This window comes from Loxodonta africana, chromosome 6 (assembly GCF_030014295.1).
Source record: "Loxodonta africana isolate mLoxAfr1 chromosome 6, mLoxAfr1.hap2, whole genome shotgun sequence".
Taxonomy (NCBI): domain Eukaryota; kingdom Metazoa; phylum Chordata; class Mammalia; order Proboscidea; family Elephantidae; genus Loxodonta; species Loxodonta africana.
In genome coordinates, this window is record NC_087347.1 from 80,634,870 (window position 1) to 80,648,669 (window position 13,800).

A 13,800-nucleotide genomic window follows, 5' to 3' on the forward strand; every position below is an offset into this window, starting at 1 on the left:
GTGTGCCCCTCCAGTCTTTCTTTGTTCCATGGGCCTTTGGCTGAAGGGTGAACCTCAGGAATGGCCTCATGACTGAGCTGAAAAGGTGTCTGGGGGCCATACTTTCAGGGTTTCTCCAGTCTCTGTCAGGCCAGGACGTCTGGTCTTTCTTTTTGGTTGGAATTTTGTTCTACATTTTTCTTCAGCTCTGTTGGGGACCCTCTACTGTGATCCCTGTCAGAGCAGTCAGTGGTGATAGCTGGGGACCACCTAATTGTACTGGACTCAGTCTGGTGGAGGCCATGGTAGAAGTGGTCCATTAGTCCTTTGGACTAATCTTTCCCTTGTGTCTTTAGTTTTCTTCAGTCTTCCTTGCTCCTGAACAGGTGAGACCAGTAGAGTACCCTAGATGTCCGCTCACAGGCTTTTAAGATCCCAGATGCTACTCATCAGAGTAGAATGTAGAACATTTTCTTTATACAGTCTGTTATGCCAATTAAGCTAGATGTTCCCTTAGGCCATGATCCCCACAGCCCTCAGCCTAGCAATTTGATCCCTCGGGGAGTCTGGATGTGTCTATGGAGCTATCGTGGCCTTGCCTTTTCCAAGTTGTACACGCTTCCCCAGTATTGTGTACTGTCTTATCCTGCACCAAAGTTACCACTTATCTTTTATACCCTCCCTTGTAACCATCAAATATTGTTTCTTTTTATATGTAAACCTTTTCATGAGCTTTTACAGTAGTGGTCTCATGCAATATTTGTCCTTTTGTGATTGACTTGTTTCACTCAGCATAACATCCTTCCACATGTATCCATGTTATGAAATGCTTCACAGATTCATCGTTCTTTATCATTGAATTTATTGCTGTCATTTTGTAGTGTTTCTTTTGTGGTGCTAATGTTTTCTTTGTTCCTCTTACCCTCCTGTGCTGAGTACCTGTTGTTTGTGGATTTCTTTTTCTTTTCTTTTGTTTCTGTAGATTTTGTTTTTATCGAGACTTTGTTTTTCTTCTTTATTTTGATGAGTAGGTTTGTTAACTTTCTTTGTGGTTACCCTGAAATTTATCCTTATCTTCCTAGGTTTGAACCAATTTATTATTACTTGGTATCACTTTGCAATCCTCTCCATTAGAAAGTTCTAGTACCTGTTTTATTGTTCTGACGTTGTTGTCATCTACAGATTAACCTCTCTGGTTCCTTGTTGCATTTGTTTTGGTTTTGGATAATCCTTGAGAGTTCACTTCCTAGGTTGGTATCTGGCTGGCACAATCTTACATCCTAGATTCAGGCTGTGGTCTGATGTTGTTTGTTCTCATGCCGAAGGACTCTCTTTAGTAATTCTTGTAAGTTTGGTTTGGTTTTTATATATTCCCTTAATTTCTGTTTATCTGGAAATGTCCTAATTTCACCATCATATTTGAATGAAAGTTTTGCAGGATATATTATTCTTGGCTGGAAATTTTTTCCTTTCAAGGTTTTATATATGTCATCTCATTGCCTTCTTGCCTGCATGGTTTCTGCCAAATAATCAGTGCTTAGTCTTATTGTTTCTCCTCTGTATGTGACTTTTTGTTTTTCTCTAGCTGCTCACAGGACTTTGTCTTTGGTTTTAAAGAGTGTGATTATGATATGCCTTGGTGTTTTTCTTTTGGGGTCTATCATATATGGGGTTCATTGAGCTTCGTGGATGGTCAGGTTTTCATTATTCATGATGTTAGGGAAGTTTTCTGTCAGCAATTCTTCAAATGATTCTCTCTGTGTTTTCTGTTTTCTTTCTCTGTTCTGGAACTCCGGAAATTTGCAAATTTTTGCTTTTGATTGTATCCCACATAATTCTCGGGTTTTTCATTCTTTTTTCTGATTTTTCCTTAGAGTTGTATCCAAGTACTTGTCTTCAGTTTTGCTGGTTCTTTCTTCCATAGCTTCAGACCTGCTCCTGAGCCCTTCTCTGACACTGTCCATTTCTGAAATCTTGTTGTTTATCTTTTGGATTTCTGATTGTTTTTGTATGATTTCTAGTTGTGAATTTATTTTGGCATCTTATTCCTGTATTACTTTCCTGAATTTTTCCATTTTTTTGTCTGTATTTTCCAAAAATTTGTCTATTTTTTACTCATTTTTGTCTGTTTTTTGCTTCAACTCTTGGATTGCTCTGAATACTGGAGATTTTAACTCCCTGTCACATAGTTCTAGTGCCTTTTCTTCTACTGGAAAGTCATCTGGTATTTTACTTTGGACATGTACTGGACCCATCCTGTCCTTTTTTTATGTGTGTGTGTTTTGATATTGTCTGCTATCTTTGGGACATTCAGCAGTTATTTTCTTCATTTCTTGATTACAGATTTGTTTGTTTTGTCCTGCTTTTTTTGTTTTATTTGGTTATGTGTGAGCAGATGGGCTGTGTGTTCTTTGTTGTTTGCTCATCTATAGACACAATACTTTTTGCCTCCTTGTCCAATGGGCAGGGCCAGTCATTCAGCTATGGTGCAGCAGGGCAGATCCAGCTGAAGGGGAGGGACTGGGCTGGGTTGTTTGTGGCACATACTAGGGCCGGCAGGGCAGGCCAGGAATCAGTGCTGGGCAAGTTCCAGTAGGCCATGCCTGTGCTGCTTGGAGGTGTGATGTTCAGTGCACAATGCAGGTAGGCAGGAAAGAGAGGGGAGGTTGTGACGTGTGGAGCTAACAGGGGTATGGGAAAGAGGAGAGAGATGAGAGAAAATCAGAAGCCAAAAACAAACAAGCAAACAAAGAAAGAGAAAAAAAAAAAAAAGAGTGCTAAGGGAGCTTGCTGTTGGAGTGGCGAGATGAGAAACTGAGAAATGGAGAAAAGCAAAAAGGAAAAAAAAAAAAGAAAGAAAGAAAAGGGGGAAAAGAAAGAAAAGAGTAACTAGATAAAAATGTTGAAAAGAAAAGCCTGCAGGATTCCCAGAGTCCCACTGGTGGGGCTGGTAAGACTGGGAAAGGCTCCAAGGCTGCACAGTATAGCCTGGCTAGAGGGGGTATAGGTATCACACAGCACCAGATATTCAGAGACAGGAAAAGAAGATAACTGCAGAGAGATGAGAACTGAGAACTGGAGACAGACAGAAAGGGAAAAAGAGAGAGAAAAGAAGAAAAAGAGAAATGCCCCCAAGGATTCCACCAATGTAGCTGCACAGATTGGCAGAGTGGCTCCTAAGCCATGCAGCACAGCACAGCACAGCTAGAAGGAGCTCCCAAGCTGCAAAAAGAAAAAGAAAACAAACAAAACAGAATGAAGCAAACAAGGGAAAAAAAGCCCCAGGTATCCCACCAGCGTGGTGTCTCGGGCCAGGGGAGTGGTTCCCCAGTCGAGTGTGGCTTCACAGCCCTTCAAGAAGGAGCAAAGATAGCACAGAGGGCCAGGTGTTCCAGAGGAAGGAGAGGGATGTGGTAGGAGGCACAGAAGAAACCAAAAGAGACAGAAAGAAGTAATACCAGCTCAGGGGCCCACCAGTGTGGGCAAGGTGAATCCAAGTAGCCTGAGGCCAAAGCAGTTGCCTTCCTGCCAAGAGACTGCAGCTGGTGGGAAGCAGAGGAGGCTGAAGGAGAGGGGGAGAAAGGGGGGATTAGGTAAGCATATATAGCTCCTTACCGTGTGATCTGTCTCCTGCTGGAAACTTCGTGAAGCTGCTTTCCCCTAGTCCATGTCCACTGATCTCCGACATGGGTGGGGCGAATCCAAAAGGCACAGATGTTGCACTTCCCAGGCAGCTGAGCCACTGCAGCCAGATAGGAAGCTTGGAGGTACAGCAGCAGGGAGAGAATGGGAGGTGGGAAAGCATGTACCACTGGTTACTGGGTGCTCTGTCTCCTGCTGGGAGTTCCACAAATCTGCTTTCCCTTGCTCCCTGTCTGCTGATCCCCAACTGGAGTCCAAGATGGCGGATCCACGATGCATTAGCTGATGGGGCCTCCACACGTATCTCTCCTCACTCTCTGTCCTCAGTCAATTTCTTAATCCATTTAGTGCTTGACTGAGTTCTCTATCCTTCATTTAGCGCTTAAGGTTCCAGGAATGATGTTTGTCTGTGTTTTACTTAGTTTTTTAGGTCTTTGCTGTGGAGGGACAGAATGGTCCTTCTGTCTATGGGGCCGCGTTGGCCAGAAGTCTCCCCTGGCCTTTTTCTGACTGATGATACTGATGTTTTCCATCATCTCTTTGTACAGATGTAGTTGATTTGATTCCTATGTGTTCCATCTGGCAAGGTCCATGTGTATAAAAAAAAAATAAGTCACCGTTTATGTTGGTGAATAAAGGTATTTGCAGTGAAGAAGTGGTTGGTCTCGCAAAATTCTATCATTCGATCTCCGGCACTGTTTCTATCACCAAGGCAATATTTTCCAACTACCAATCCTTCTTCCTTGTTTCCAACTTTTGCATTCCAATCACCAGTAATCATCAATGCATCTGGACTGCATGTTCAAGAAATTTCAGACACAGAAGCTGATAAAAATCTTCAATTTCTTCACCTTTGGCCTTAGTGGTTGTTGTATAAATTTGAATAATAGTTGTATTAACTGGTCTTCCTTGTAGGCGTATGGATATTATCCTATCACTGATAGCGTTGTACTTCAGGATAGATCTTGAAATGTTCTTTCTGATGATGAATGCAACACCATTCCTCTTCAAGTTGTCATTTCCGGCATAGTAGACTACATGATTGTCCGATTCAAAATGGCCAATACCAGTCCATTTCAGGTCATTAACGCCTAGGATATCGATGTTTATGCATGCCATTTCATTTTTGACAATTTCCAATCTCCCTAGATTCATACTTTGTACATTCCAGGTTCCTATTATTAATGGATGTTTGCAGCTGTTCTCATTTTGAGTCGTGCCACATCCACAAATGAAGGTCCTGAAAGCTTTATCTCGTTCATGTCATTAAGGTCGACTCTACTTTGAGGAGGCAGCTCTTCCCCAGTCGTCTTTTTAGTGCCTTCCAACCTGGGGGGCTCATCTTTCGGCACTATATCAGACAATGTTCACTGCTAAAGCTTTTCACTGGCTAATGCTTTTCAGAAGTAGCCTGCTGGGTCCTTCTTCCTAGTCTGTCTTAGTCTGGAAGCTCACCTGAAACCTAACCTCCATGAGTGACCCTGCTGATATCTGAATACGGGTGGCATAGCTTCTAGCATCACAGCAACAAGCAAGCCCCCACAGTATGACAAACTGACAGACACAGGCTATAGCAGAGATAATCTAGTGTGTTAGATAGTGAGCCAAGCAAGGCCTGTTTGTTCTGAGATTCCACTTATGGAACCAACTTGGAGAAAAACTGCCAAAAAGGACAAAATTTGGCACTGGCTCTTCCTTTTTCCCAGGCACCCACCTCCCTGATACTTCTCCATTCTCCCATTCGCACATACACCCTAAAGTAGATGATTTTTCTTCTCTTCCAAAGGTTGGAAGTACTTGTATGTGTGTGTGTTTATATCTGTGTGTGTGTGTCTGTGTGCATGTGCACACATGCCTGTGTGTTTAATGAAGGGAGACAGCTGGTAAGGAAAAAAAAAGTTCTTTTAATGCACTTTTTTCTACACAGAGGGGAACACCTACTTTGAATATAGTCCAGCAGGTTCAGAAGAACATCTAAGACTGAAAAATATGGAGAGGCAAAATAATAAAAAAATCTATGAACACCCTAATTCATCAGGCAGTAGGTTATATAATCATTTTTCCGGGATGTGCTCAACCTGAGCATCAATTAACATATACTTTCTCTCGTCTCATCTCCTCTCCTTTCTTTTCTTCTCTCCCATTGTCACCCTCCTTCTAGAAGTCTGATTCAAAGCATGCAAAACAGCAAGAGATATTCAAAACCCCAACAATAAGAGTGCTGAAGAAGATGACCTCATCAGTGCTCCCCACATTAGCTGGTTACTCTGGTAATACACCTGCTTGGATATTTTTATGTATTGACCACGAATTTAAATGGGAAAACTGGACCTCTGATTGTGGTATCACTTAAGTACAGTTGATTTTCCTCAGACTCCTGAGGATATACATAACTTGGAATTACAAAAGTTCCTGAGCCATTGTTGCTAAGTGCTGAGGGATCCTCACCCATGTCAATTCTAACACAAACTGAAGAGCACTGATCAGAAAGACACCTGCTTCGGGCATGTTATGCTTTTTTCTCAGACCACTTTTCTATGTTTCTACTACTATGTAATCTATTTCTCCATTATCCTAGAATATCCTTCCTATTTTAACTATTAGTCTTAGAGCTTCCTGGAATTTTCTTTCTCTAAAACTCATTTGTTTGTCTTTTACCTCTCCCAATTTTCTCTTACTATCAAGTCCTTACCATTCCTTCCAGGTTTTTTTTTTCTTAGTCATCAATTTCCTTCCCACCCTCGCCTTCTCCACCCCACTTCATTGAGTTGAGTAAAAATATTTCTGTCTTTCACACACACACACTCATATACACAGAGAGATTAAACACTCTAAGAAGTATAAAACGAGCTTATAACCACCTCAGGCTGATTTGGGGGGTTATTTTGGTGTGGCTGACATTGATAATTGCCTACATCATATTCACTCTCTCCTTCTTCCTCACTAAAAGAACCCCAGTTTTGTTTGAAGTAGCTATACATCGCTTTAAAATCTGTATTTCCCAGCTTCCCCCCTTGCTCCTATGAGTGACCACATAACCAGTCTGGCCGATGAGACACAGGATTTCTGAGAAGTTCGTTAAGAATTTCTGAGAAATTTGCTTTCCTGGTATAGGCTCTGCCTCTTCTCACTTGTCCCTTCTTACATCCTGCCTGAAATACAGAAGTGATATCCAAGAAATTAGCTGAATGCTACGATCAGAATAGTTCCAGAAACCATCTTTTCAAGGATTATATAGACCAGCCATGTTTCTCATAATAAATGGAGCTACTACAATTTCGGGTGCTTCATTTAAAACATAGGAGAAACCCGAAACCCAGATAATCTATGATAAAGATTTGCAAACCTACACTAATGTCTATATAGTCTGAGGAAAAAGGATGTGGTTCCATTTTCAGGTGAAAAATATAATCAATCCTACCACCAACACAAAAAGTAACCCCCCCACCCCAAATTAAACCTTTTCAGTTCTCTTATTCAACCTCTTTCTACTGTGGCTATTAGAGTCAGATTACCTAGTTATTTTGGTTCAGAACCCTTTTAAGCTATAAAACAAGAAAATTCTGGTCTAAACTATATGCAGTTTAGATGGGTAATTCTATCAGTTTGGCAAGTTTAAATATATAATCATAAATAATTAAATAGTACCTGTCATGGATTGAATCATGTCACCCCAAAATATCTGTCAATTTAGCTAGGTCATGATTCCCAGCATTGTATAATTGTCTACCATTTTGTGATCTGATGTGATTTCCTTATGTGTTGTAAATCCTATCACTATGATGTAATGAGATGGATTATTGGCAGTTATACTGATGAGATTTACAAGATTAGATAGTGCCTTAAGCCAATCTGTTTTGAGGTATAAAAGAGAGAAGCCACCAGAGAGACAGGGTGACCTCACACCACCAAGAAAGCAGTGTCAGGAGCAGAGTGTGTCCTTTGGACCTGGGGTTCCTGTGCTGAGAATGTCCTAGGCCAAAAGAAGATTGATGACATAGATCTTCCTCCAGAGCCAACAGAGAAAGCCTTCCCCTGGAGCTGACACCTTGAATTTGGACTTGTAGCCTACTAGACTATGAGAGAATAAACTTGTGTTTGTGAAAGCCATCCACTTGTGGTATTTCTGTTACAGCAGCAGTAGATGACTAAGACACTGCCTTTCATTCTTTTCCTACATACTAGTTTTTTACTCTATTTCATTCACACATTCATTTACCTCCAAATTTGGAAGACAGCTATCTGGCCAACTGACTGGAAGAGATCCATGTTTATGGCTATTCCCAAGAAAGGTGATCCAACCGAATGCAGAAATTATCGAACAATATCATTAACATCACACGCAAGTAAAATTTTGCTGAAGATCATTCAAAAGTGGCTGCAGCAGAGTACATCAACAAGGAACGGCCAGAAATTCAAGCCGGATTCAGAAGAGGACATGGAATGAGGGATATCATTGGTGATGTCAGATGGATTCAGGCTGAAAGCAGAGAATACCTGAAAGATGTTTACCTGTGTTTTATTGACTGTGCAAAGGCATTAGACTATGTGGATCATAATAAATTATGGATAACGTTGCAAAGAATGGGAATTCCAGGACACTTAATTGTATTCATGAGGAACCTGTACATAGATCAAGAGGCAGTCCTTCGAAGAGAACAAGGGCATACTGCTTGGTTTAAAGGCAAGAAAGGTGTGTGTCGGGGTTGTATTCTTTCACCATACCTATTCAATCTGTTGAGCAAATCCGAGAAGCTGGACTATATGAAGAAGAATGGGGCATCAGGATTGGAGGAAAACTCATTAACAGCCTCTATTATGCAGACGACACAACATTGCTTGCTGAAAGTGAAGAAGACTTGAAGCACTTACTGGTGAAGATCAAAGACTACAGCCTTTAGTATGGATTACACCTCAACATAAAGAAATCAAAAATCCTCACAACTGGACCAATAACCAACATCATGATAAATGGAGAAAAGATTGAAGTTGTCAAGGATTTCATTTTACTGGGATCCACAATCAACACCCATGGAAGCAGTAGTCAAGAAATCGAACAACATATTGCATTGGGCAAATCTGCTTCAAATGACCTCTTTAAAGTGTTTAAAAACAAAGATGTCACCTTGAAGACTAAGGTGCGCCTGACCCAACCCATGGTGTTTTCCATCAGCTCAGATGCATGCAAAAACCAGGCAATAAATAACGAATACTGAAGAAGAACTGACACCTTTGAATTAAGGTGTTGGCTAAGAATATTGAATATACCACGGCCTACCAGAAGAATGGTCAAATCTGTCTTGGAAGAAGTACAGCCAGAATGCTCCTTAGAAGCAAGGATGACAGACCTCTTTTCACATAATTTGGATGGGTTATCAGGAGGAATAAGTCCCTGGAGAAGGACATCATGCTTGGTAAAGTAGAAGGTCAGTGAAAAAGAGGAAGACCCTCAACGAGATAGATTGACACAGTGGTTGCAACAATGGGCTCAAGCATAACAATGATCATGGGGATGCCACAGGACTGGGCAGTGTTCTGTTCTATTGTACATAGAGTTGCTATGAGTCAGAACTGACTCAGCGGCACCTAACAACAACATCATCCATTTATCTACTCTTTCATCAAGTGCCTACTATGTGCCCAGCACTATGCTACAACCAATGCCTTAGAAGCACAAGAGAGGGGTGGTTAATCCTTACCAGAGGAGTTTCACAGTGTGGATGTCAGAAAATATTTCTTGGAGAAATGTTGTTTTTAACAAGCCCTCAATGTTTCAGTTTTGCAGCAATGGATGTTATGTAAAGTAGAAACAATTGCCCTCACAGTAGCAGAATGTCTTCTGGCGTACCTGATAGGTCAGTCTATATTTAAATTTTAAGGGTATTTTTCTTTATAGAACTCATTGCCATCAAGTTGATTCCAACTTGCAGTGACCTTACAGGAAAATAGATTTTCCAAAGAGCAGCTGGTGGAGCTGACCTTTTGGTTAGCAGCGGTAGCTCTTAACCACTGTTCCCCCCTCCCCGGGCTCCAAGTAGAGCCTGGAGGTGAGAACTGATAGCTGGATTCAGAGGAGGATGTGGAATGAGGGATATAGTAATCCTGATGTCAAATGGATCTTGGCAAAAGGTAGAGAACACCGGAAAGATGTCTACCTGTTGTATTGACTATGAAAAGGCATTCGATTGTGTGGATCATAGTATATTATTGATAACATTTCTAAGAATGGGAATTCCAGAACACTTAATTGTGCTCATGAGGGGCACGCGCAAAGGACAAGAGTCAGTCATTGAATCAGAACAAGGGCATATTTCGTGGTTTAAAATCAGGAAAGGTATGCATCAGGGTTGTATCTTTTCACCGTACTCATTCAATCTGTATGCTGAGCAAATAATATGCGAAGGTGTATTATATGAAGAACGTGATATTTGGATTGCTGAAAGACTCATCAACAACCTGTGATATGCAGATGACACAACCTTGCCTGCTGAAAGTGAAGAGGACTCGAAGCACTCACTGATGAAGATCAAAGACTATAGCCTTCAGTATGGATTCCATCTCAACCTAAAGAAAACAAAAATCCTCAAAACTAGATGGATAAGCAACAGTCATGATAAATGGCGAAAATATTGAAGTTGTTAAGGATTTCATTTTACTTGGATCCACAATCAACACCTACGGAAGCAGCAGCTAAGAAATCAAACGACGTATTACAATGGGCAAATCTGCTACAGAAGACCTCTATGAAGTGTTAAAAAGCAAAGATGTCATTTTGAGGACTAAGGTGCTCCTGACCCAAGCTGAGATATTTTTAATTGCTTCATATGCATGGGAAAGCTGGAGAATCAATAAGGAAGACCGAGAAGAATTGATGCCTTTGAATTATGGTGTTAGTGAAGAATATTGAATATACTCTGGACTACCAGAAGACTAAACAAGTCTGTCTTGGGAGAAGTACCGCCAGAGCTGTTCTTGGAAGCTAGGATCGCGAGACTTCGTCTCATATACTTTGTACATATTATTAGCAGAGACAGTCCCTGGAGAAGGACATCATGCTTGGTAAGATAGAGGGTGAATGAAAAAGAAGACACTCAGCGAGATGGATTGACACAGTGGCTGCAATGGTGGGCTTAAGCATGACAACGATCACCGGGCGGTGTTTTGTTCTGTTGTAGAAAGGGTCGCTATGAGTCGGAACTGACCTGATGGCACCTAACAACAACGTAGAAAAATGGAGAAAGTGACAGTTTTGTCTCCATTGAATTTACAACTTGTAAAATTCATATCTGCTACAGTTACTGAATATATTTTCATTTCTCTTTCTTCACTTATGCTGGATATAGCCTGATTTTCTACAAAGAAATTCCCCTACTTATTCCTGTTTAAGTCAGTGAAATGAACACCACGCTACATGTGGCATTTCAGGAAAAGAGAAGCTAGTGAGAAATTTAATTTTTGAAAAATAGTTTATTTTAAGGTGATTGTGATTTGGGTTTGGCAGTGAACTATTATTCATATAAAAGCTGGGCTTAATAGAAACTGAACACACTCTCATTTTTCTCTCTAAAATTAGAGAGCGACTATTTCATTTTGTCCAGGAGCCCTTTAAGTGAAGCTTTTGGACAGAGGGGCCATCTTGTTCCAATTCCTTTGAAAATACCAATATTATTCCTTATTCTAATATGAAGAGAGGCTTCTGTTCTACAGGGACGTTTGAGCAGCCTAATTGGGATAGATTATAGTGTCCCTCCATGGTCCAGCCATGAGGAAGCACATGATTTTCAGCGTAGTTGATTCCAGCAAGATAATAGGCAGAAGAGAAACAATTCAGTAAAAACCCATTTTCTAAATTAGTGAGACACTATTCTTCTTTGTAATTGCAGACATTTCAAGGTTTAAAGCTTTAATGTAGTATTCATTTATTCTTCCATAGTCAGAATCTTTTCAGGAGTAAGAAATAATTTTAGACAGCCTTTTTTTTTATATTGGGGGTTGGGAGCCCTGGTGGTGCAGTGGCTAAAGCACTTGACTGCTAACCAAAAGGTCGATGGTTTGAACCCACCAGCAGCTTAGTAGTAGAAAGATGTGGCATTCTGCTTCTGTAAAGATTTATAGCCTTGGAAACCCTATGGGGTCACTACGAGTCACAATCAACTCGACAGCAGTGATTTTTTTGGTTTTGGTATTTTGAGGTGAGGTTGGCATAAAATAGGGCATGGCATTATTTTCTCCAAGTTTGTCTACAAGTTCTCTTTCCATCTATTTGACTACCAAAAAACCAAATCCACTGCCATCGAGTCCATTCCAACTCTATAGGACAGAGTAGAACTGCCCCATGGAGTTTCCAAGGAGCACCTGGCGGATTCAAACTGCCGACCTCTTGGTTAGCAGCCATAGCACTTAACCACTACGACACCAGGGTTTCCTATTTGGATAACTGTATTTGACTCTAGTGTTATCCAAATAACATTCTACTGCAAAAGTAGGATTTTTTTCTTCTTTTTCCGCTTAAGGCCCAGGTACAAAATGAGAAGTTTTTCTTTACAGTTTGGGAGATAAATTGACTTAGACCTAGTAAACACACTGAATACTTTAGGGTTTACTAGTAACCAAAACTATATCTACGAGGAAATGAATATTGGGTAACCAACCCTCTTTCCTTAAAAACAGAACTCCAGATTTATGTGGGATAGCAATGGGCTCAACTAAAAACACAATTATCCCAGACTCCTCGCAGGAGGGGCAGCATTTCTCAGTTCTGACCCAGGAGACATCAGTGAAAGTCTTTAGGTGGTCTTCTGAGAAAGTTCTTGAAAAAGAGAGCTGACTCAGCTGGCATATCCCTTTTGGCTTTTGCTCCTCCCTTCCTCTTGCCTGGAATGTAGTCAGGATGCTGGAGGCAAGGCAGCCATCTTGAGACCACAAGGCGACAAATAAGAGCGTGTAAACCACAAGCAATGAATTGCTGAGAGAAGAAAAAATTAGCTAATGTCTCTGAGGACCATAGGTCTGCCATACCAGCTCCAAACTCCTACTGCTAGACTCAATGTCACCTGAGAAAAATTTAAAACATCTGTGTGGTTAAGCTAGTAAAAGATAGGATTTCTCTTATGAGCAGCCAAATCTATACCAATGTGACCCAAGTAGGTTGCAAGGAGAATGCTAAAAAATTTTCATATGAACAGTTTCCAAGCATGTATTTGGAAGTATTCATTTACTTTGTCAATTACTAAACCAATATATTCATATATATCATTCTTACATAAGCCTTAAAATGACTTCCACAAGGAGCTCTACTAGGCAGCAACATACCCAGCTTCCATACATGGATACACTATAAATACATTTCATCCCTCCACTTATTCATTCAGCAAACACTTTTAAGGGCCCAATCAGCACTGTTGATGGAGACTGGGATGCAAGGATGGAAAACATTACACCTGACTATAAAAAGTTCTGTTTCTTTGCAAGTAATGAGACAGAATCTTTTTTAAAAACATTCTATTATCCAATTGTTTGCTTTTGGGGGCTGTTTATTGCCCATACATTAGCTCTCCAAAGACTGATAAGCCTGTCACTACGATCGACATTAAGGAACTAAAGGGATCTGAACCACCAGCGTGGTTTACGTGGCTTAATGCTCACAACGCTATTTCAGAATTTGAAAATTTAGTTAAATGTCTCGCCAATATGTCATGACAGTTGTGAGAAATAACTGAATAAAATATCTAATTCCATTCACGACATTACTTGCTTTTCCGAAATTGGCCTATTGCTGAAAGTACATATTTGGGAGCACTGCCCTTCGTTTTTTGTTATTTCTACGATTAAACAGTCTCTGCACAGCAGAACTTTACACCAGTTTCAGAGGACAATTATTCAGTAAGGTGTGGTAGACAAAACACCGGAAATACCACTTTCTACTCATATTTCTTCCTCTGTGTCACCTTAGGCACATGGCCTCAGTTTTCTCGTGAGTTAAATGATAGGGTGGAATTAGATCATTGTGTTCTTTCGTAGGCCTGAAATTCTTGCTCTCCTTGCTCTATTCTCAGTGCGATGCATTGGCAGACAGGTTTTCCCAGCTAACAGCAGCACATTAAGATGATTTTTAAATGATGCATGGCATCCTCTCTATTTCAGTTGCCTCAGGAATTATACACCTTAGTCCACAGCCAA